This window comes from Cupressus sempervirens, chromosome 11 (assembly GCF_028749045.1).
Source record: "Cupressus sempervirens isolate cs-2001-9-10 chromosome 11, ASM2874904v1, whole genome shotgun sequence".
NCBI classification, from domain to species: Eukaryota; Viridiplantae; Streptophyta; class Pinopsida; order Cupressales; family Cupressaceae; genus Cupressus; species Cupressus sempervirens.
In genome coordinates this window covers 4,164,171-4,178,311 of record NC_143128.1, presented here as the reverse complement: position 1 = coordinate 4,178,311, position 14,141 = coordinate 4,164,171, and positions in this window count along the sequence as shown.

Below are 14,141 nucleotides of genomic sequence, written 5' to 3'. Positions count from 1 at the left end.
GATACAGATAAAGTTAGTTATCATACATTTATGGATGAGTTTAAGAGTGTGCTCATACCAAAATATTTTAAACAATCTCAATGTGCTAGATGGCTTGATGGACACATTCACATATGTAAGAATATATTTCCAATTGGTATTATACTTTTAGTTGTTGACTTTGTAGAGAACTACTCACTTGCACTGCAAGATGGGGTACAACCACAATATTACAATTTAGTGCAAGTAACAATTTATGTTCATATAGTTTATAGGCATGCACCTAATAGTATAGAGGAGGATAGAAAGATATTAAGAGAGTACCATTTCTATATGAGTAATAATAAACTTTATTCATCTGAGTTTTTATAATATTGTTTCAAGGTCTTTTATGATAATTTAAAAGAGAGACAAATTCAAATGACACAACATTTGATATGGTCAGATAATTGTATAGGACAATTCAAGAATGCTAGAATGTACACATAGGAAAACTAATATCCAACATCTGTGGAGATTTTTTGAGGCTAGACATGGTAAAGGAGAACATGATGGTGTCGATGCATGTACGAAGAGAGCCCTTAGTAGAAAGCAATTAAAATTTGAGGAAAAAGCCAAATTCAAAAATGCATGTGATATTGCGGAATGGTGTAACAAAAATTTATACATAAGATCAAGTCAGAACTCTACAATCCAATTTTTCTTCTGCCTAGTTGAAGAGAAGAATATCCTTTCAAGATATGACTATTATAAGAGCTATTGTACCCTACCACCCTCTCTTGATTAGATTATGGCTCAATATAGTATAGCTTTTTTTTTTATCCCTAATTTTTAATTATGATTTGAGTGCAGATTCATTATAGTGTAATTTTATTTAGGGAAATCAATTTGGTTAAGATTAGTCAATGTTCATATTTTTTCACTAATAGAGAAATGGTTCTATTTGGATTCAACAAATAGTTTGAATACTATCATAATAGTTATTATAAAATTTGATTTTTTATTACACTTTACTTTGATTTATAATAAGGGTTACAATTTAGTACTAAATTTTAATTTACCTTATTAGTAGTATAAGGGTTTTATTCAATTTTAAGATTAATATTGGTTAATGATAGTAATTTAGTTTAATGTAATACTTTAATTTAATTTAGTTTAGTGAGGGTTTGTTTTCAATATAATTTAGTTTATGGTTATAATTAAATGTTTCAAAAAAGATTTTTTTTAAATTTTAAAAGGTTTTGAATTTTAAAAAAAAAAATATGTTAATACACTAACATTATATTTATATTATATATTATAAACTATTTTTCAATGATAAATAATTTTACATTAAAAAAATTAATGAAAATTTATAAATTAAAAATATTTTTTAATTGAATATTAGAACTATATATATGTGATATAATGAAAAACATTAAAATTTAAAATCAATAATCTCATATATTGTCATCACCATCAAATAAATTGATTCTTTTAAAATATTTAATTATTATGCTTAATATATTCTATCTAATTAAACTATTGAACTATGACAAAAAAAAACCACTACATAGTAATTATGTTCGTCTTACAGTTTACTAAAATTCATATTACTTGAATATTTTATATTCCAAGCATAACGGGAAACTCTTATAATCAGGGTAAACTTTAAGAAAGTTGCCTCCAAAAAAGACATAAAATATTGGTGAACCTTTCATTATTTTGAAAAAAAGAAATTATTTCTATTAGTGAATCTCTCAATTTTTTATTCCATATATCATAAATATTAGCAATTATTTTTAAATCATAACATTTTATATAAAATATTGACGAATCTCAATAATAATTGGAAGTTCATTAATCACCATGGAATATTACAAATCAAATTTGAACATTTTTTTACCTCATGTAATATTATGAGGATCGTTACATATACTTTAAATCAATAGAGAAAACTAAATATTGGTGATGTATTCTTATAGAAACTAATAATTATGATAATTATTGATTAGTTCAATTTAATTTCTACAATAATATATAGTATTTAGGTTGTGTCAAATCTTAAATTATTAGCCAAAGTACTAGCCAACAATTTCTAAAAATAGTCAATTTGTGAATATTAGCCACTAAAATATACCTTGCTTATAATAATACATTGCAATGTTAAGAGTCCTTCAAATTTTAAGATGTAGATAAAATATAGTGCTGGGAAAAACAAAATTTTCTATTAATGATAAATCATCAAAGAATCAAAGATATGCAAATTTTAGGGTTACCACCTATCTCTTTCCAAATATCATTTTAAGACAACAAAAAAAGAACTGTCATATATTTAAATATTTAAAATATTGGATAATTTTTTAATCTATCTAAATTGAAAATTAGATTTTTAATATAAAAGTATATCAAAAATATTCAAATATTAATCAAATATTCAAATATTAATAAAATATTTGAAATTTATAAAATATTTAAAAAATTTATAAATATTATAAAAATTATTAAATATTATTAATTATTTAAAAAATATAAGACTTCAATAAAATTCAAATTAATAAAATGTTTCCAAAAAAAGAAATGAATTTAGATTCACTAAATAAATTTGTAACATTTTATTTTTAAATAGCTAAAAAACCATTTTTGACAATAATTAGATTGCTAGGAATCGTCTCCTCAAACAAATAATAGGTCATAAGAGAAACCTAAATAATAGGATTTTTTTTTTTACTAGAGCGTATGAGAAATAGAAAGAAATAAATAGTTCCCAACTACAAACCTCTTCTTGTTGTTCCACTTAGTTCCATGTCAATGATATTGAATTAAGATTCATGATATATTAAATTATTTCTAATATTCTATTTTTATATTTAGAATTTCTTCACAAAGAATAAAAATAAATTTTTCTTTTTCTAGCTAGATTCACAAATAGAAAAGATTATACTAGTAGAGCATATATGAGAAACTTTATTTTAAAAAATCTTAAATAAAGAATCTCTGCTTATTCCAACTAGGCTTACAAAGAGAAAATACTAGTAGTAGACCATTGGAGAAATCGAAGAGTCTAAAAAATTTTTAAATAAAGTATTTCATCATGTTCCAATTAGTCCCACATCATTGAATATTGAACACTATATTTTATATTTCATTTGTATGGTAAAAATTTCAACTAGTTGCATGTTTGAGCATACAAATAGACCATAAAAGAAACCTTAACAAAAAGTTAGTTCCAAAATAAGAATCTCTTCTTGTTCAACCTCACATCATTGAACATTAAACCCTAAAATTTATATTTCAATTTAACTTGTACTATTTCATTTACATAGAAAGAATCTCTTTTTGCTCCAAATAGTCTTACAAATAGAAAAGATTATAGTAGTAGACTACACAAAAATCAAAGTAAATAATTAATTTCTAAATAAGAATTTCTTCTTGATTCAAATAGTTCACATCATTTCACATTTAATTAAGGTCTACATTTCACATTTAACTAGGATTCACATTTCAAATTATTTATAGTAATCATTTAAATAATATGATTTTTTCTCCATACAACTATTCTCATATCATTTACTATTAAACCCAATACTTTCATCAAGAACATGTACAAGGGTACAACCTATAATTATATGAAGTTGTTGATACAATATATATGATACGAGACATCTCTGTATTTATTTATTTATTTATTCATGTAAGTATCTATCATTAGACTTTATAGAAATTGAATAGAAATAGTCATTGTAATAGAAGATTATGAAAGGCTACACTAGCCAAAATAAGGGTTGTATGTAGAAGGAGTGCCACCATTTGTTAAAAAATATAAGAGTTGTGTCATTGCAGTTATAAATCACCCCAAGTAAGAATGTTATTTCAATTTAGCTTTGCACATTTTTTTACATTTTCTATGGCTAAAAAATACCATTGATATGGTTCTATTAAATAGATATACCAAATGTGAGAAAAATGTGAACTATTTTCAAAATGCCCACTAGAACATCTCCTAGCCCATTACCAAGATAGTTGTTTATTATATATTATAGAAGATTGTCATGAATTCATTCTCCTCTTGCACAAAACAATTCTAACAATCTCATGTCTTCAAAAGTGTGAATCTAAACTAACTATTTTCAAAATGCCCACTAGAACATCTCCTAGCCCATTACCAAGATAGTTGTTTGTTATCTATTATAGAAGATTGTCATGAATTCATTCTCGTCTTGTACAAAAAAATTCTAACAATCTCATGTCTTCAAAAGTGTGAATCTAAACTAACTTACTAACCTGCAAAGATTTAAGTAAATAAATCCTATTTCCTTGAAAGGGATAGAAAATATATTGTATCTTGCAAATAAGTGCATGTCCATCTTCTCCAAGAAGTTGCCTTCACAAAGTTGGGAAGAAATAATATACCATGAATGATCTACTTGAGTACCTTGGAGGCACATTATCAAGTGAATGAGCAATATTCATCTTTAAGCATAAAGCAATGTCACTAAACTAAGCAGTAGGTTATCATATAGCAATATCTTTTTATCAAAATCCAATGATTGCATTATATGCACAAAATGACAAGAAGTCTTGACTGTATAAAATAGCACTAAAAGTGATCTATTCAATGGAATCCTTCAAGAGATTTGAATTATTAAAGCACTTTCAAATTGCATTGTGACATTAGAGGAAATAGATCGGTGATCAAAAGGACAAATTTATAGAAGTGATGGATAAACGTAATAAAGACCTTTGTTAAATGTTGTATTTTTAGCCACCTGCATCACATGCATATATAAGGTAGATTTATTTCACTAATTATGAACTACTTCAAAAGATGCTACATCTATTTGTATATCAAAAGTCCTAGTCAAATATAGAGATTTTGAATGCTCTGATAGACATGCATGCAAAATGACTTGAAAATTAGAAATCAAGAAGAATATTTTTCATTCATGTATTTACATAAAACTATACAGGTACACATATAGTTGTGTGCCAAATACATAAAGCTACAGGAAAGGAAATAGCTACAGGAAAAAGAGGAAAGAGTAAATTTAGGAAAGAATTAGTTCAATATTAGAAATAATTCAATATTGCAACACTCCCCCTCAAGTTGGTGCATAGATATCCCACATGCCCAACTTGCCCAAAAACTTTGAGAACACTAGACTTGAAAGTACTTTGGTAAGAATATCGACCAGCTACTCTTTTGATCGAATCTTAGGCAACTCCACAATTTTCTCATCCAACTTCTCCTTAATAAAGAATCTATCTACCTCCACATGCTTTTTACAATCATTTTGAACCAAATTATGAAAAATATCACATGCTACTTTATTGTCACAATATAGTTGAATTGGCCACCTAGGAAGATAGCCCAAATCTCTTAGGAGAATTATTAGACACAATGCTTTGCATACTCCAAGTGCCATACCTCTAAATTCTGCTTCCACACTTGATCATGCAACAATATTTTATTTTTTTGCTTCTGCATGTATTGAGATTACCTCCTACAAAGGTGAAATAACTTGAAGTAGAATGCCTGTCATCTATTGCTCCACCCCAGTCAACATCAGTATATGCATCTATACTTTGATAATCCTCATTTCTAGTAAATAAAATTCCTTTTCCAGGAGTAGACTTCAGATACCTCAAAATGTGCATAACTTCATTCATATGTTTCTCTCTAGGATTATGGATAAATTGGCTAATAATACTTGATGCGTGGGGAAGGCCTGGCTTTGTGTGTGCTAAGTACATGAATCTTCCTACAAGTCTCTAGGATTTGTCTTTATCAACTAGTACCTAATTAGACTCAATACATAACTTCAATCCTTCTTCCATGGGTGTGTCAATGGGTTGACATGCTGACATATCAATTTCTTGTAAGAAGTCTAAGGCATACTTTCTTCAAGATAGAAAGATCCTTTTATCAGATCGAGACACTTCAATCTTAGGGAAATATTTCAAGGGACCGAGGTATTTCATTTTGAATTCTCTGAACAAGTAATCCTATAGAGCCCTCCTTTCTTCAGGATCATTTCCTATAACTATCATGTCATCCACATACATAAAAAGTGTAGTGATCTTACCCTACTAATTCTTTATGAATAAAGTATGGTCTGAATTGCTCTGACAATAACCAAAGGCTTTCATTGACTTTATGAATCTTTTGAACCATGCCCCCGAAGATTGTTTCAACCCATATAGTGACTTCTTTAATCTGCACACCTTCAAACTATGTATTTCTAGTATCATGTAGCTAGGTGGGAGTTCCATGTATACTTCTTCAGACAACTTTCCATGTGGAAAGGTGTTCTTCACATCAAATTATTGTAATGGCTAACCCAAGCTTGCAGCTAGAGACAACAAGACTTGTATTGTATTAATTTTAGCTATAGGTACAAATGTCTCTATATAATTGATCCCATAGGTTTGGGTGTACCCTTTTTCTACCAGTCTTTCCTTAAAGAATTCAATTGTACCATCTACTTTGTACTTAATAGTATAAACCCGCTAACATCCAACTAGTTTCTTTCCTTGTGGATGGTTAACAAGTTCCCAAGTATTATTTTCCTGTAATGATTTCATCTCCTCATTCATAGTGGCTTTCCACCTTGGATCAGTTAAGGCTTCCTACACATTTTTAGGAATAGATACAATAGATAATTGACTTACAAATGACCGATTTGATTCTGACAAAATAATCGTTAGACACATAACGACTCATAGGGTATTTAACTTTACTAGAAAATTTGGGTTCATATTTGGATTTAGGAATAGCTCTGGTGAGATTCTAAGGTAGCTATTTTATAGATGATTTGGGAACATCCTTGGTAAGTGATTGGTATGGTGTGAGGGACTCAGATGGAGGTGGACCCATAGCTTTAGTTTCTGGGTGTTCATCACTACTTTGATCCAAAGTTTCACCTACTTCTTGATTAATAGTTTCATAGAGTTCCCCTTCTTTAGAGATGTCCAAGCTACCCACATCTTTAGGGATGTGAACATCCACATCTTCAAAGGTGTTATCCACATCTTCAAATATTTCCAAGCTACCTATATCTTAAGAGATGTGAACATCCACATCTTCAGAGATGTGATCATCATAGTCTAGAGTCTGAATTTCCTTAAGGTGCTCCCTAGAAGTTCAAGATAAAAGGAAAAATATATCAAGTATTCATGAAAAACTACATCAAATTTAATAAATATTCATTGGGTTGGTTGATGATAGCATCGGTAGCCCTTTTGATAAACAACATATCCTAGAAAGACACATCGCAGCGCTCGAGGAGATAACTTGTTGTGGTGATGCTTATGGAGGTGTACAAAACCTACACAACCAAAGACATGAGGAGGTAAAATTAGGATAGCTGGAGCAAAAACCACCTTATTGAGAGCCTAGGATGGTGTCATGTCCCCTTTTCAAATGATTAAAAATAATAATCTTTGCTAAGGCCGGTAGGCCCAAAATGGTGAAGTTTTGGAAAAAGGGGATAATCTTTGGAAGCTAATGGACTAATAAATGAAGATTATTATTAAAATATGTTTTATTAACCCCTCTTGGATGTGAGTTAGGGTTATGCCCTCTTTTAAAGGGTTTGGAGGTATTTTGGGCTCATTCTGAGAACTTGATTTTTGCTCATTTCTTTGTTATTCTTCAGATGCTACCAAACCTGTGGAGAAGCAGACCCAAGAATAGGAGTTTTCAAGTTTCCATGAAGGCTAAGGATGAGAGTTTGAAGACATTCCATGTGCATGCTCATGCAAAATTTGCCTTTGTGCTGAACAATGCAGATTTGTGGTTTTTCGGGTGTGTTTTTGTAAGAGTTTGGTGTTTCCAGTTGAGTATTTCATACCAGTTTGGGTTGCTGCTTTATTTCAGACTTTTAGATGTTAAAATAGACCTGAATATATATATTGGTACATGGTTCAACTTCTGAGAAAGTTTATTAGTGTTTTTGTGGTGTTTCCAAGCATTTTTGTGTTATTTTGGGAGCCCGATGAGCATAGTTTTTGTCCTACGTTTGTGAGCTGTTGTGTAGATGCTATATAGATCTAGAAATATCATTTTTTAGGCCATTATGCTGCTGAAATTTCTGTAAAAATGTTCAATTTCAGATTTATTCATAATATGTGAAGCTATGTAGTTTTTGGCACTATTTCTGGAATACCCGATTTGGGGTTTATTAAGAAATTTAGTGGATCTTTGTGATATTGGTTGTTTGATTTTGAAAATCTGACTAGAGGCTTGAAATATCATGTAAAATCAGAGAAAGGGATATTTTAGTGGTATTAGAGCTATGATCTTGCTAGCCTGAGGGTTTGTAGAAGTTTGCATGTCAGTTTTGACAATGACCCAAGTCTTGCATGTCATAATTTATGGTTGCATGTTGCTTCTAATCAGTTGCATGTCAAAATTTATGGTTGCATGATACTTCTAATCATTTTCATGTTAGTTCTTGGTGTTTGAAGAAGTTATAACCTATTGGGGTTACACTCTACTTTATCTAGAATGGACAACTATAGTACAAAGTCTCAGAGGACACAATCTTGGAAAATAAGCCATGACATGTCTAAACAATTTTTTGAGCACCACCATATGATGAATGACATCTTGTCTGACCCAGCTAAGGTGGATAAGTCATTAAAGGGTGGTATCGGGTATTCAAGATGGTATAGTCACAATAGGTAGTGACTACAGCGTAGTGGGTTCAAATGATGATTATGAGGATGTTGTTGTGCATGATGGTGAGATACCTGATAGAGATGAAAAAACATTGAGCATTCATGACTTTGCTGAGAAAGAGTACCAGGCACAGTTAGATGCTTCATCACATAAGGTTGAGGTTGGTAGTACTTCACACAATTTGTCTAGCTAGCTGAAAGTGAACAAAGACAGTATTATGACTTCATTATCTCATCTTCATAGGTATGTGGAGTTAGTTGGTATTGGTCACATTACTCAAGTGAGGATTTTTCTTGAGTTACTAGCTGATTCTAGTTTATAGATATGGACTCGAGATTGTTATATTGGCATTTGAGATTCAGTTGACTGGAGATCTTTAACACTTTTTGGTAGTAGTGTTTGTTTGGGTGATATCATGGATTTGATTAGCAGATTGCATGGTGTTGTATTTTCTTGTTGTAGTAGCTTGTCTGATGTTGGCATTAGTTTTTATACACCGGTGTTGGGCTTTGTTCATATATCCAGTCGACCATACTTGTTGGAATGTGTTGATGATCTTTCAAATTTGCCAGTATGTACAGATGAGTCCCAGGATCATATTGGCATTGATGGCATCCAGGAGGATGCAGTGGGCAGTTTTGAAGATTTAGTTTCCTTGGGTACAAAGGAGTTGGATAGCAGTGCTATAGTTTTTGATACTCTGTATGTTGATATGAGCTTTAGAATTGATTCACAAGATATGGATGGTAATATGCTAGAGACTATTAACTTTGAGGATACTCCTTTAGACAGTGCATCAGAGGAGGTTTGTAGAAGACAGTCAAGCCAGTGCCATGATGTGTCTAATCAGTTGAGAGTTAGTGAGCGAGACATTGCTATCGCTTGCCAACATTTCGATGCTTCTCGTCAATTGTTAGTAGTTTATGGATGGGGTTCTCTTACTAGTGATGATCAGGGATGTAGTTATCTTTCCTTGACAGAGTTCCACTCTTTATGGGAGGCTATCTAGATTTTGAGATAGGATTATATTCAGTTGGTAGCTGACAGAGATTATCTTATAGAGTGGGGCAGTATAGCATATGATGCATTTTTGGCCAAGGAAGATGAGGTGAGTGAGCTTACTGGGCAGCTTGAGGTGACTTTTGAGATTCTTGAGAGTACACAGTTGGCTTTCAAGGAGTCATAGTTTCATTTGGCTAAGGTGACCATGAAGTTAGAGCAACTGCAGTATTTACTAGATTCTGTACAGTCACAAGCTGTAGTGTCTGATGATCTGAGGATGTCCATGGTCGAGATTGTCAAAGATAGTGGAGATGGGGATGCATCCATCCTTGATACTAACATTGGAATATTGGGTTCATCCCCACTAGAGTTAGGTTCAGTTGAGTTGGGTTCTGCAGCAGATTGTTGTGGTATGCCTGACATGGTGGTGACCTCTAGCACTAATGGCACGAAGACTAGAGAATTGTATCAAAGACCATGTGTGATGTTGGTGAGCCGATAGTTGGCATGGTTCCTGCTAGTAATACTACTCCCTTGGCAATGTCTTTAGAGGTAGTAGTCAGTCCCAACTTGGTTAGTGATCGATTGCAGTTAGTTACATCCAGATTGCAGTCTGAGCCACTGATTGAGATTGGTGCATTCTAGCAGCATTACCTTTGATGACCATGTTGATGAGATGATGATACATAGATGTACTTTGGTTCCTAGTGCTTATCATTAGTTATGGGATAGTTTAATGCCTTGGGATGAGAGTTGTGATGGGCACGACATGGTGATAGGTTCTGTAGTTGATAGCTTCATAATACATGACTTAGAGTAGGAGTTTTGGAGTGATGCTTCAATGGGTGTTGTTATTGATTCTACTCCTTTGGCTATGACATATCCTTACTTAGCTCATGATCAGTCACAATGGGTTGTATCACTTGTTCATGGAAAATTTGGTTTGGGTTCCATTTCTTGTTGTTTATCTTGTGATAGTTTTTCACCATCAGGGGTGCATGGGAGTTATGGTTATGAGACACTAGCCAGTGATTTGTAGAGTTGTGTTGACTATAGGAGTTGTATAGTGTGTGGATTCTCCATACTTGGTACAGTTTCATTCAAGAGCATTCACTATTGTTGCAGAGTTGGATTGTACATTCTATATAGGCTAGTGGGATGCGTTGATGGTATTTACTATTTTGGTAGTTTGATTTATCCACTTTACTTGGGTTTTGATGTTCTAAGAGTTAGTGTCTTGTGGGTTTCTGACTGTGGAAGTTGTGACTTTGGAGTTTGGTTGAGCAATAATTGTCAATTTGATTATGAATTCCTCTTTGTTATATTGCAGAGGATATTGCAGGAGTCTGTGTTAATTGACAATAGTATAGTTCATGACTACATTTGGGATCCAGGTGGATTGATTGGTTTATTGTTCAGCCATTGCTTGAGGATAATCAATATTTGGAAGGGGAGGACTTGTCATGTCCCCTTTTAAAATAATTAAAAATAATAATCTTTGTTAAGGCAGACAAGCCCAAAAAGGTGAAGTTTTTGAAAAAGGGGATAATATTTGGAAGCTAATGGACTAATAAATGAATATTATTATTAAAATATGTTTTATTAACCCCTCTTGGATATGAGTTAGGGTTAAGCCCTCTTTTAAGGGGTTTGGAGGCATTTTGGGCTCATTCCGAGAACTTGATTTTTGCTCATTTCTTTGTTATTCTTCAGAGGCTGCCAAACCTATGGAGAAGGAGACCCGAGAATGGGATTTTTTAGGTTTCCAAGAAGGATAAGTATGGGAGTTTGAAGCCATTCCATGTGCATGCTCATGTAGAGTTTGCCTTTGTGCTGAACAGTGCAGATTTGTGGTTTTTTTGGTGTGTTTTTGTAAGAGTTTGGTGTTTCCGGTTGAGTATTTCAAATCAATTTGGGTTGCTACTATATTTCAGAATTTTAGATGTTAAAATAGAGCTGAATATATTTATTGGGACTTGGTTCAACTTTTGAGATAGTTTATTAGTGTTTTTGTGGTGTTTCTGGGCATTTTTGTGTTATTTCGGGAGCCCGATGAGCATAGTTTTTGTCCTATGTTTGTGAGCTGTTGTGTAGATGCTATAAAAATCTGGAAATTTCATTTTTTAGGCCATTATGCTGCTGAAATTTCTGTAAAAATGTTCATTTTCAGATTTAATAATAATATCTGAAGCTGTGAAGTTTTTGGCACTATTTCTGGCATACCCGATTTGAGGTTTATTGAGAAATTTGGTGGATCTTTGTGATATTGGTTGTTTGATTTTGAAAATCTGATTAGAGGCTTGAAATATCATGTAAAATCAGAGAAAGGGACATTTTAGATGGTGTTTGGAAATAAATAGTGCAAGATGGTACTCAGTTGATCAAATATGCTACAGAAGTAAGTGCTTCGCCCCAATAGGATAATGGCATATGGGCTTCTATCAGAGAAGCATGCAAAACCTCCAATAGGTGACATTTTTTTCTCTCGGCTACCCCATTCTACTAAGGTGTATTGGAACAAGTAGTTTGATGAATAGTTCTATATGCTTGTAGATACTGCTAAAGTTCAGAACTCAAATATTCACCTCCATTGTCACTACGAAGAACTTGAACTTGTGTATTGTACTGAGTATGAACCATGTTATAAAATTTTTGAAATAAAAAGTTAACATCACTATTAGACTTCATTAAGCATACCCAATTCATCCTAGTAAAATCATCAATAAAAGTAACAAACCAATGTGATCCATGCAAGGTAGTGACTTTGGACAAACCCCAAACATTAGAATGTATGATCATAAATGGAATTGGACTTTTATTCAAAGTTAATGGAAAAGAAGCATGATGGATTTTTGCAAGTTCAAAAACTCCACACCGGAAGCTAGAAACATCAAATTTTCCAAATAAACTAGGAAATAATTTCTTTAGGTGACCAAAGGAAGCTTGTCCTAGATGTCGATGCCATAACCAGATTTTAGATTTTTGCTTCTCCCCCTCATAGCCATCCATCACTAGAGCTTGACGCAACTTGTCTAAACTCTTTGACACCAAGTCCAAGTAATATAGCTTCCCTCACCTAACACCGCAACCAGTCATTTGCCTCATTTGGATGTCCTTAAACACATAGAAATCAAGCCAAAAAATTACAACACAAAGTAAAGTAGTGGTGATTTGGGAAATTGAAAACAAATTGTAATCTAAAGATAGAACCACTAAAATAGAATCTAGATAAAAAGTATTAGTGAGAGGTAAGGATCCTTCACCAATAATTGGGGCCAAAGAGCCATTCGTAGTGGAAAAAATAATTTGTGAGGACAGTTTAAGGGATGAGACATGTCTAGAATCAAACGTCATATGATTTGTAGCACCATAATGAATTATTAATGCACTATTACAAACAAGTGTAGACATATTTAAAGACTTATCACCATTACCTACTCCTATTGCTAATGCTAAGATTTGTCTAGCAACATTATCCTCTTTCTTTGTTTCAACAAACGATGCATTGGAGGTCTTCTTGGAAATCTTCTTCAATGAATGTGGCTACAATCCCACCATTCTAGATACCCAAAAAGTTCAAAATAGTGACTTTTGGTATGACTAGTTTGATTCCAATGGGTGAATTTTTAGGTGGATTTATCAACACCATTAGTGATCTTAGGCAAGTTTTGAGGAGGCCCATTCTGATTAGATTGATTTCAAGTCACCATGGCTAAAGCTTCAATGTTTTCTAGTTCTCCAATCATTGTTGTGTATCAAACAAATTCACAATGGACCAATGCATAACATGCTTCTAATTCGAGAATAGGATCCTTTCTCAAAATTTCACCACAAACTTGTTCGAAGTCACCATGTAATCCAGCAAGAAAAATAGACACCCTTTGTCACTGAACTAATTTTTGGTAAGATTCTACATCGTTCTTACTTTCCATGATCACTTTATCATGATGATCCAAGTCACCAAAAATCTTGGTTAATTCTCCATAATACACAAAGAGTTTTCTACCATTATGTTTGGCTGAGACAACCTGCTAATTCAAGACAAACACCTCAATTCATTTGCTCTATCATAAAAAGCCTTAGAAAGAGCTTTCCAAGTATCTCAAGTATTGGGTAAGAAAATGTATCACTTCATAATTTCTTGAGACATGGATATCAATAACCATCTTTTGACCTTTTGATTATCTGCATACGACTTCTCATATCCATCATCCTTCTCGATAGGTGGCTATGAGTTACCATGAATGAAAGAGAGTTTCTCCTTCTTAGCAATATGCATCTCCATGATTTTAGACCATGAATCATAGTTTGTTTCATCGAGTGTAATCCTTGCCTTGAACGATGAACCTTTGGATTTAATAATAATGGGAGAAAATATGCTCTCAAATACTTTTGAATATAAATTGGCCATTGTTCAATAAAGGGATACAAATGATTCAAGCTTCAAAGCTCTTATACCAACTTGAAATTCAAAAATCAAGAAGAATATTTTTCATTC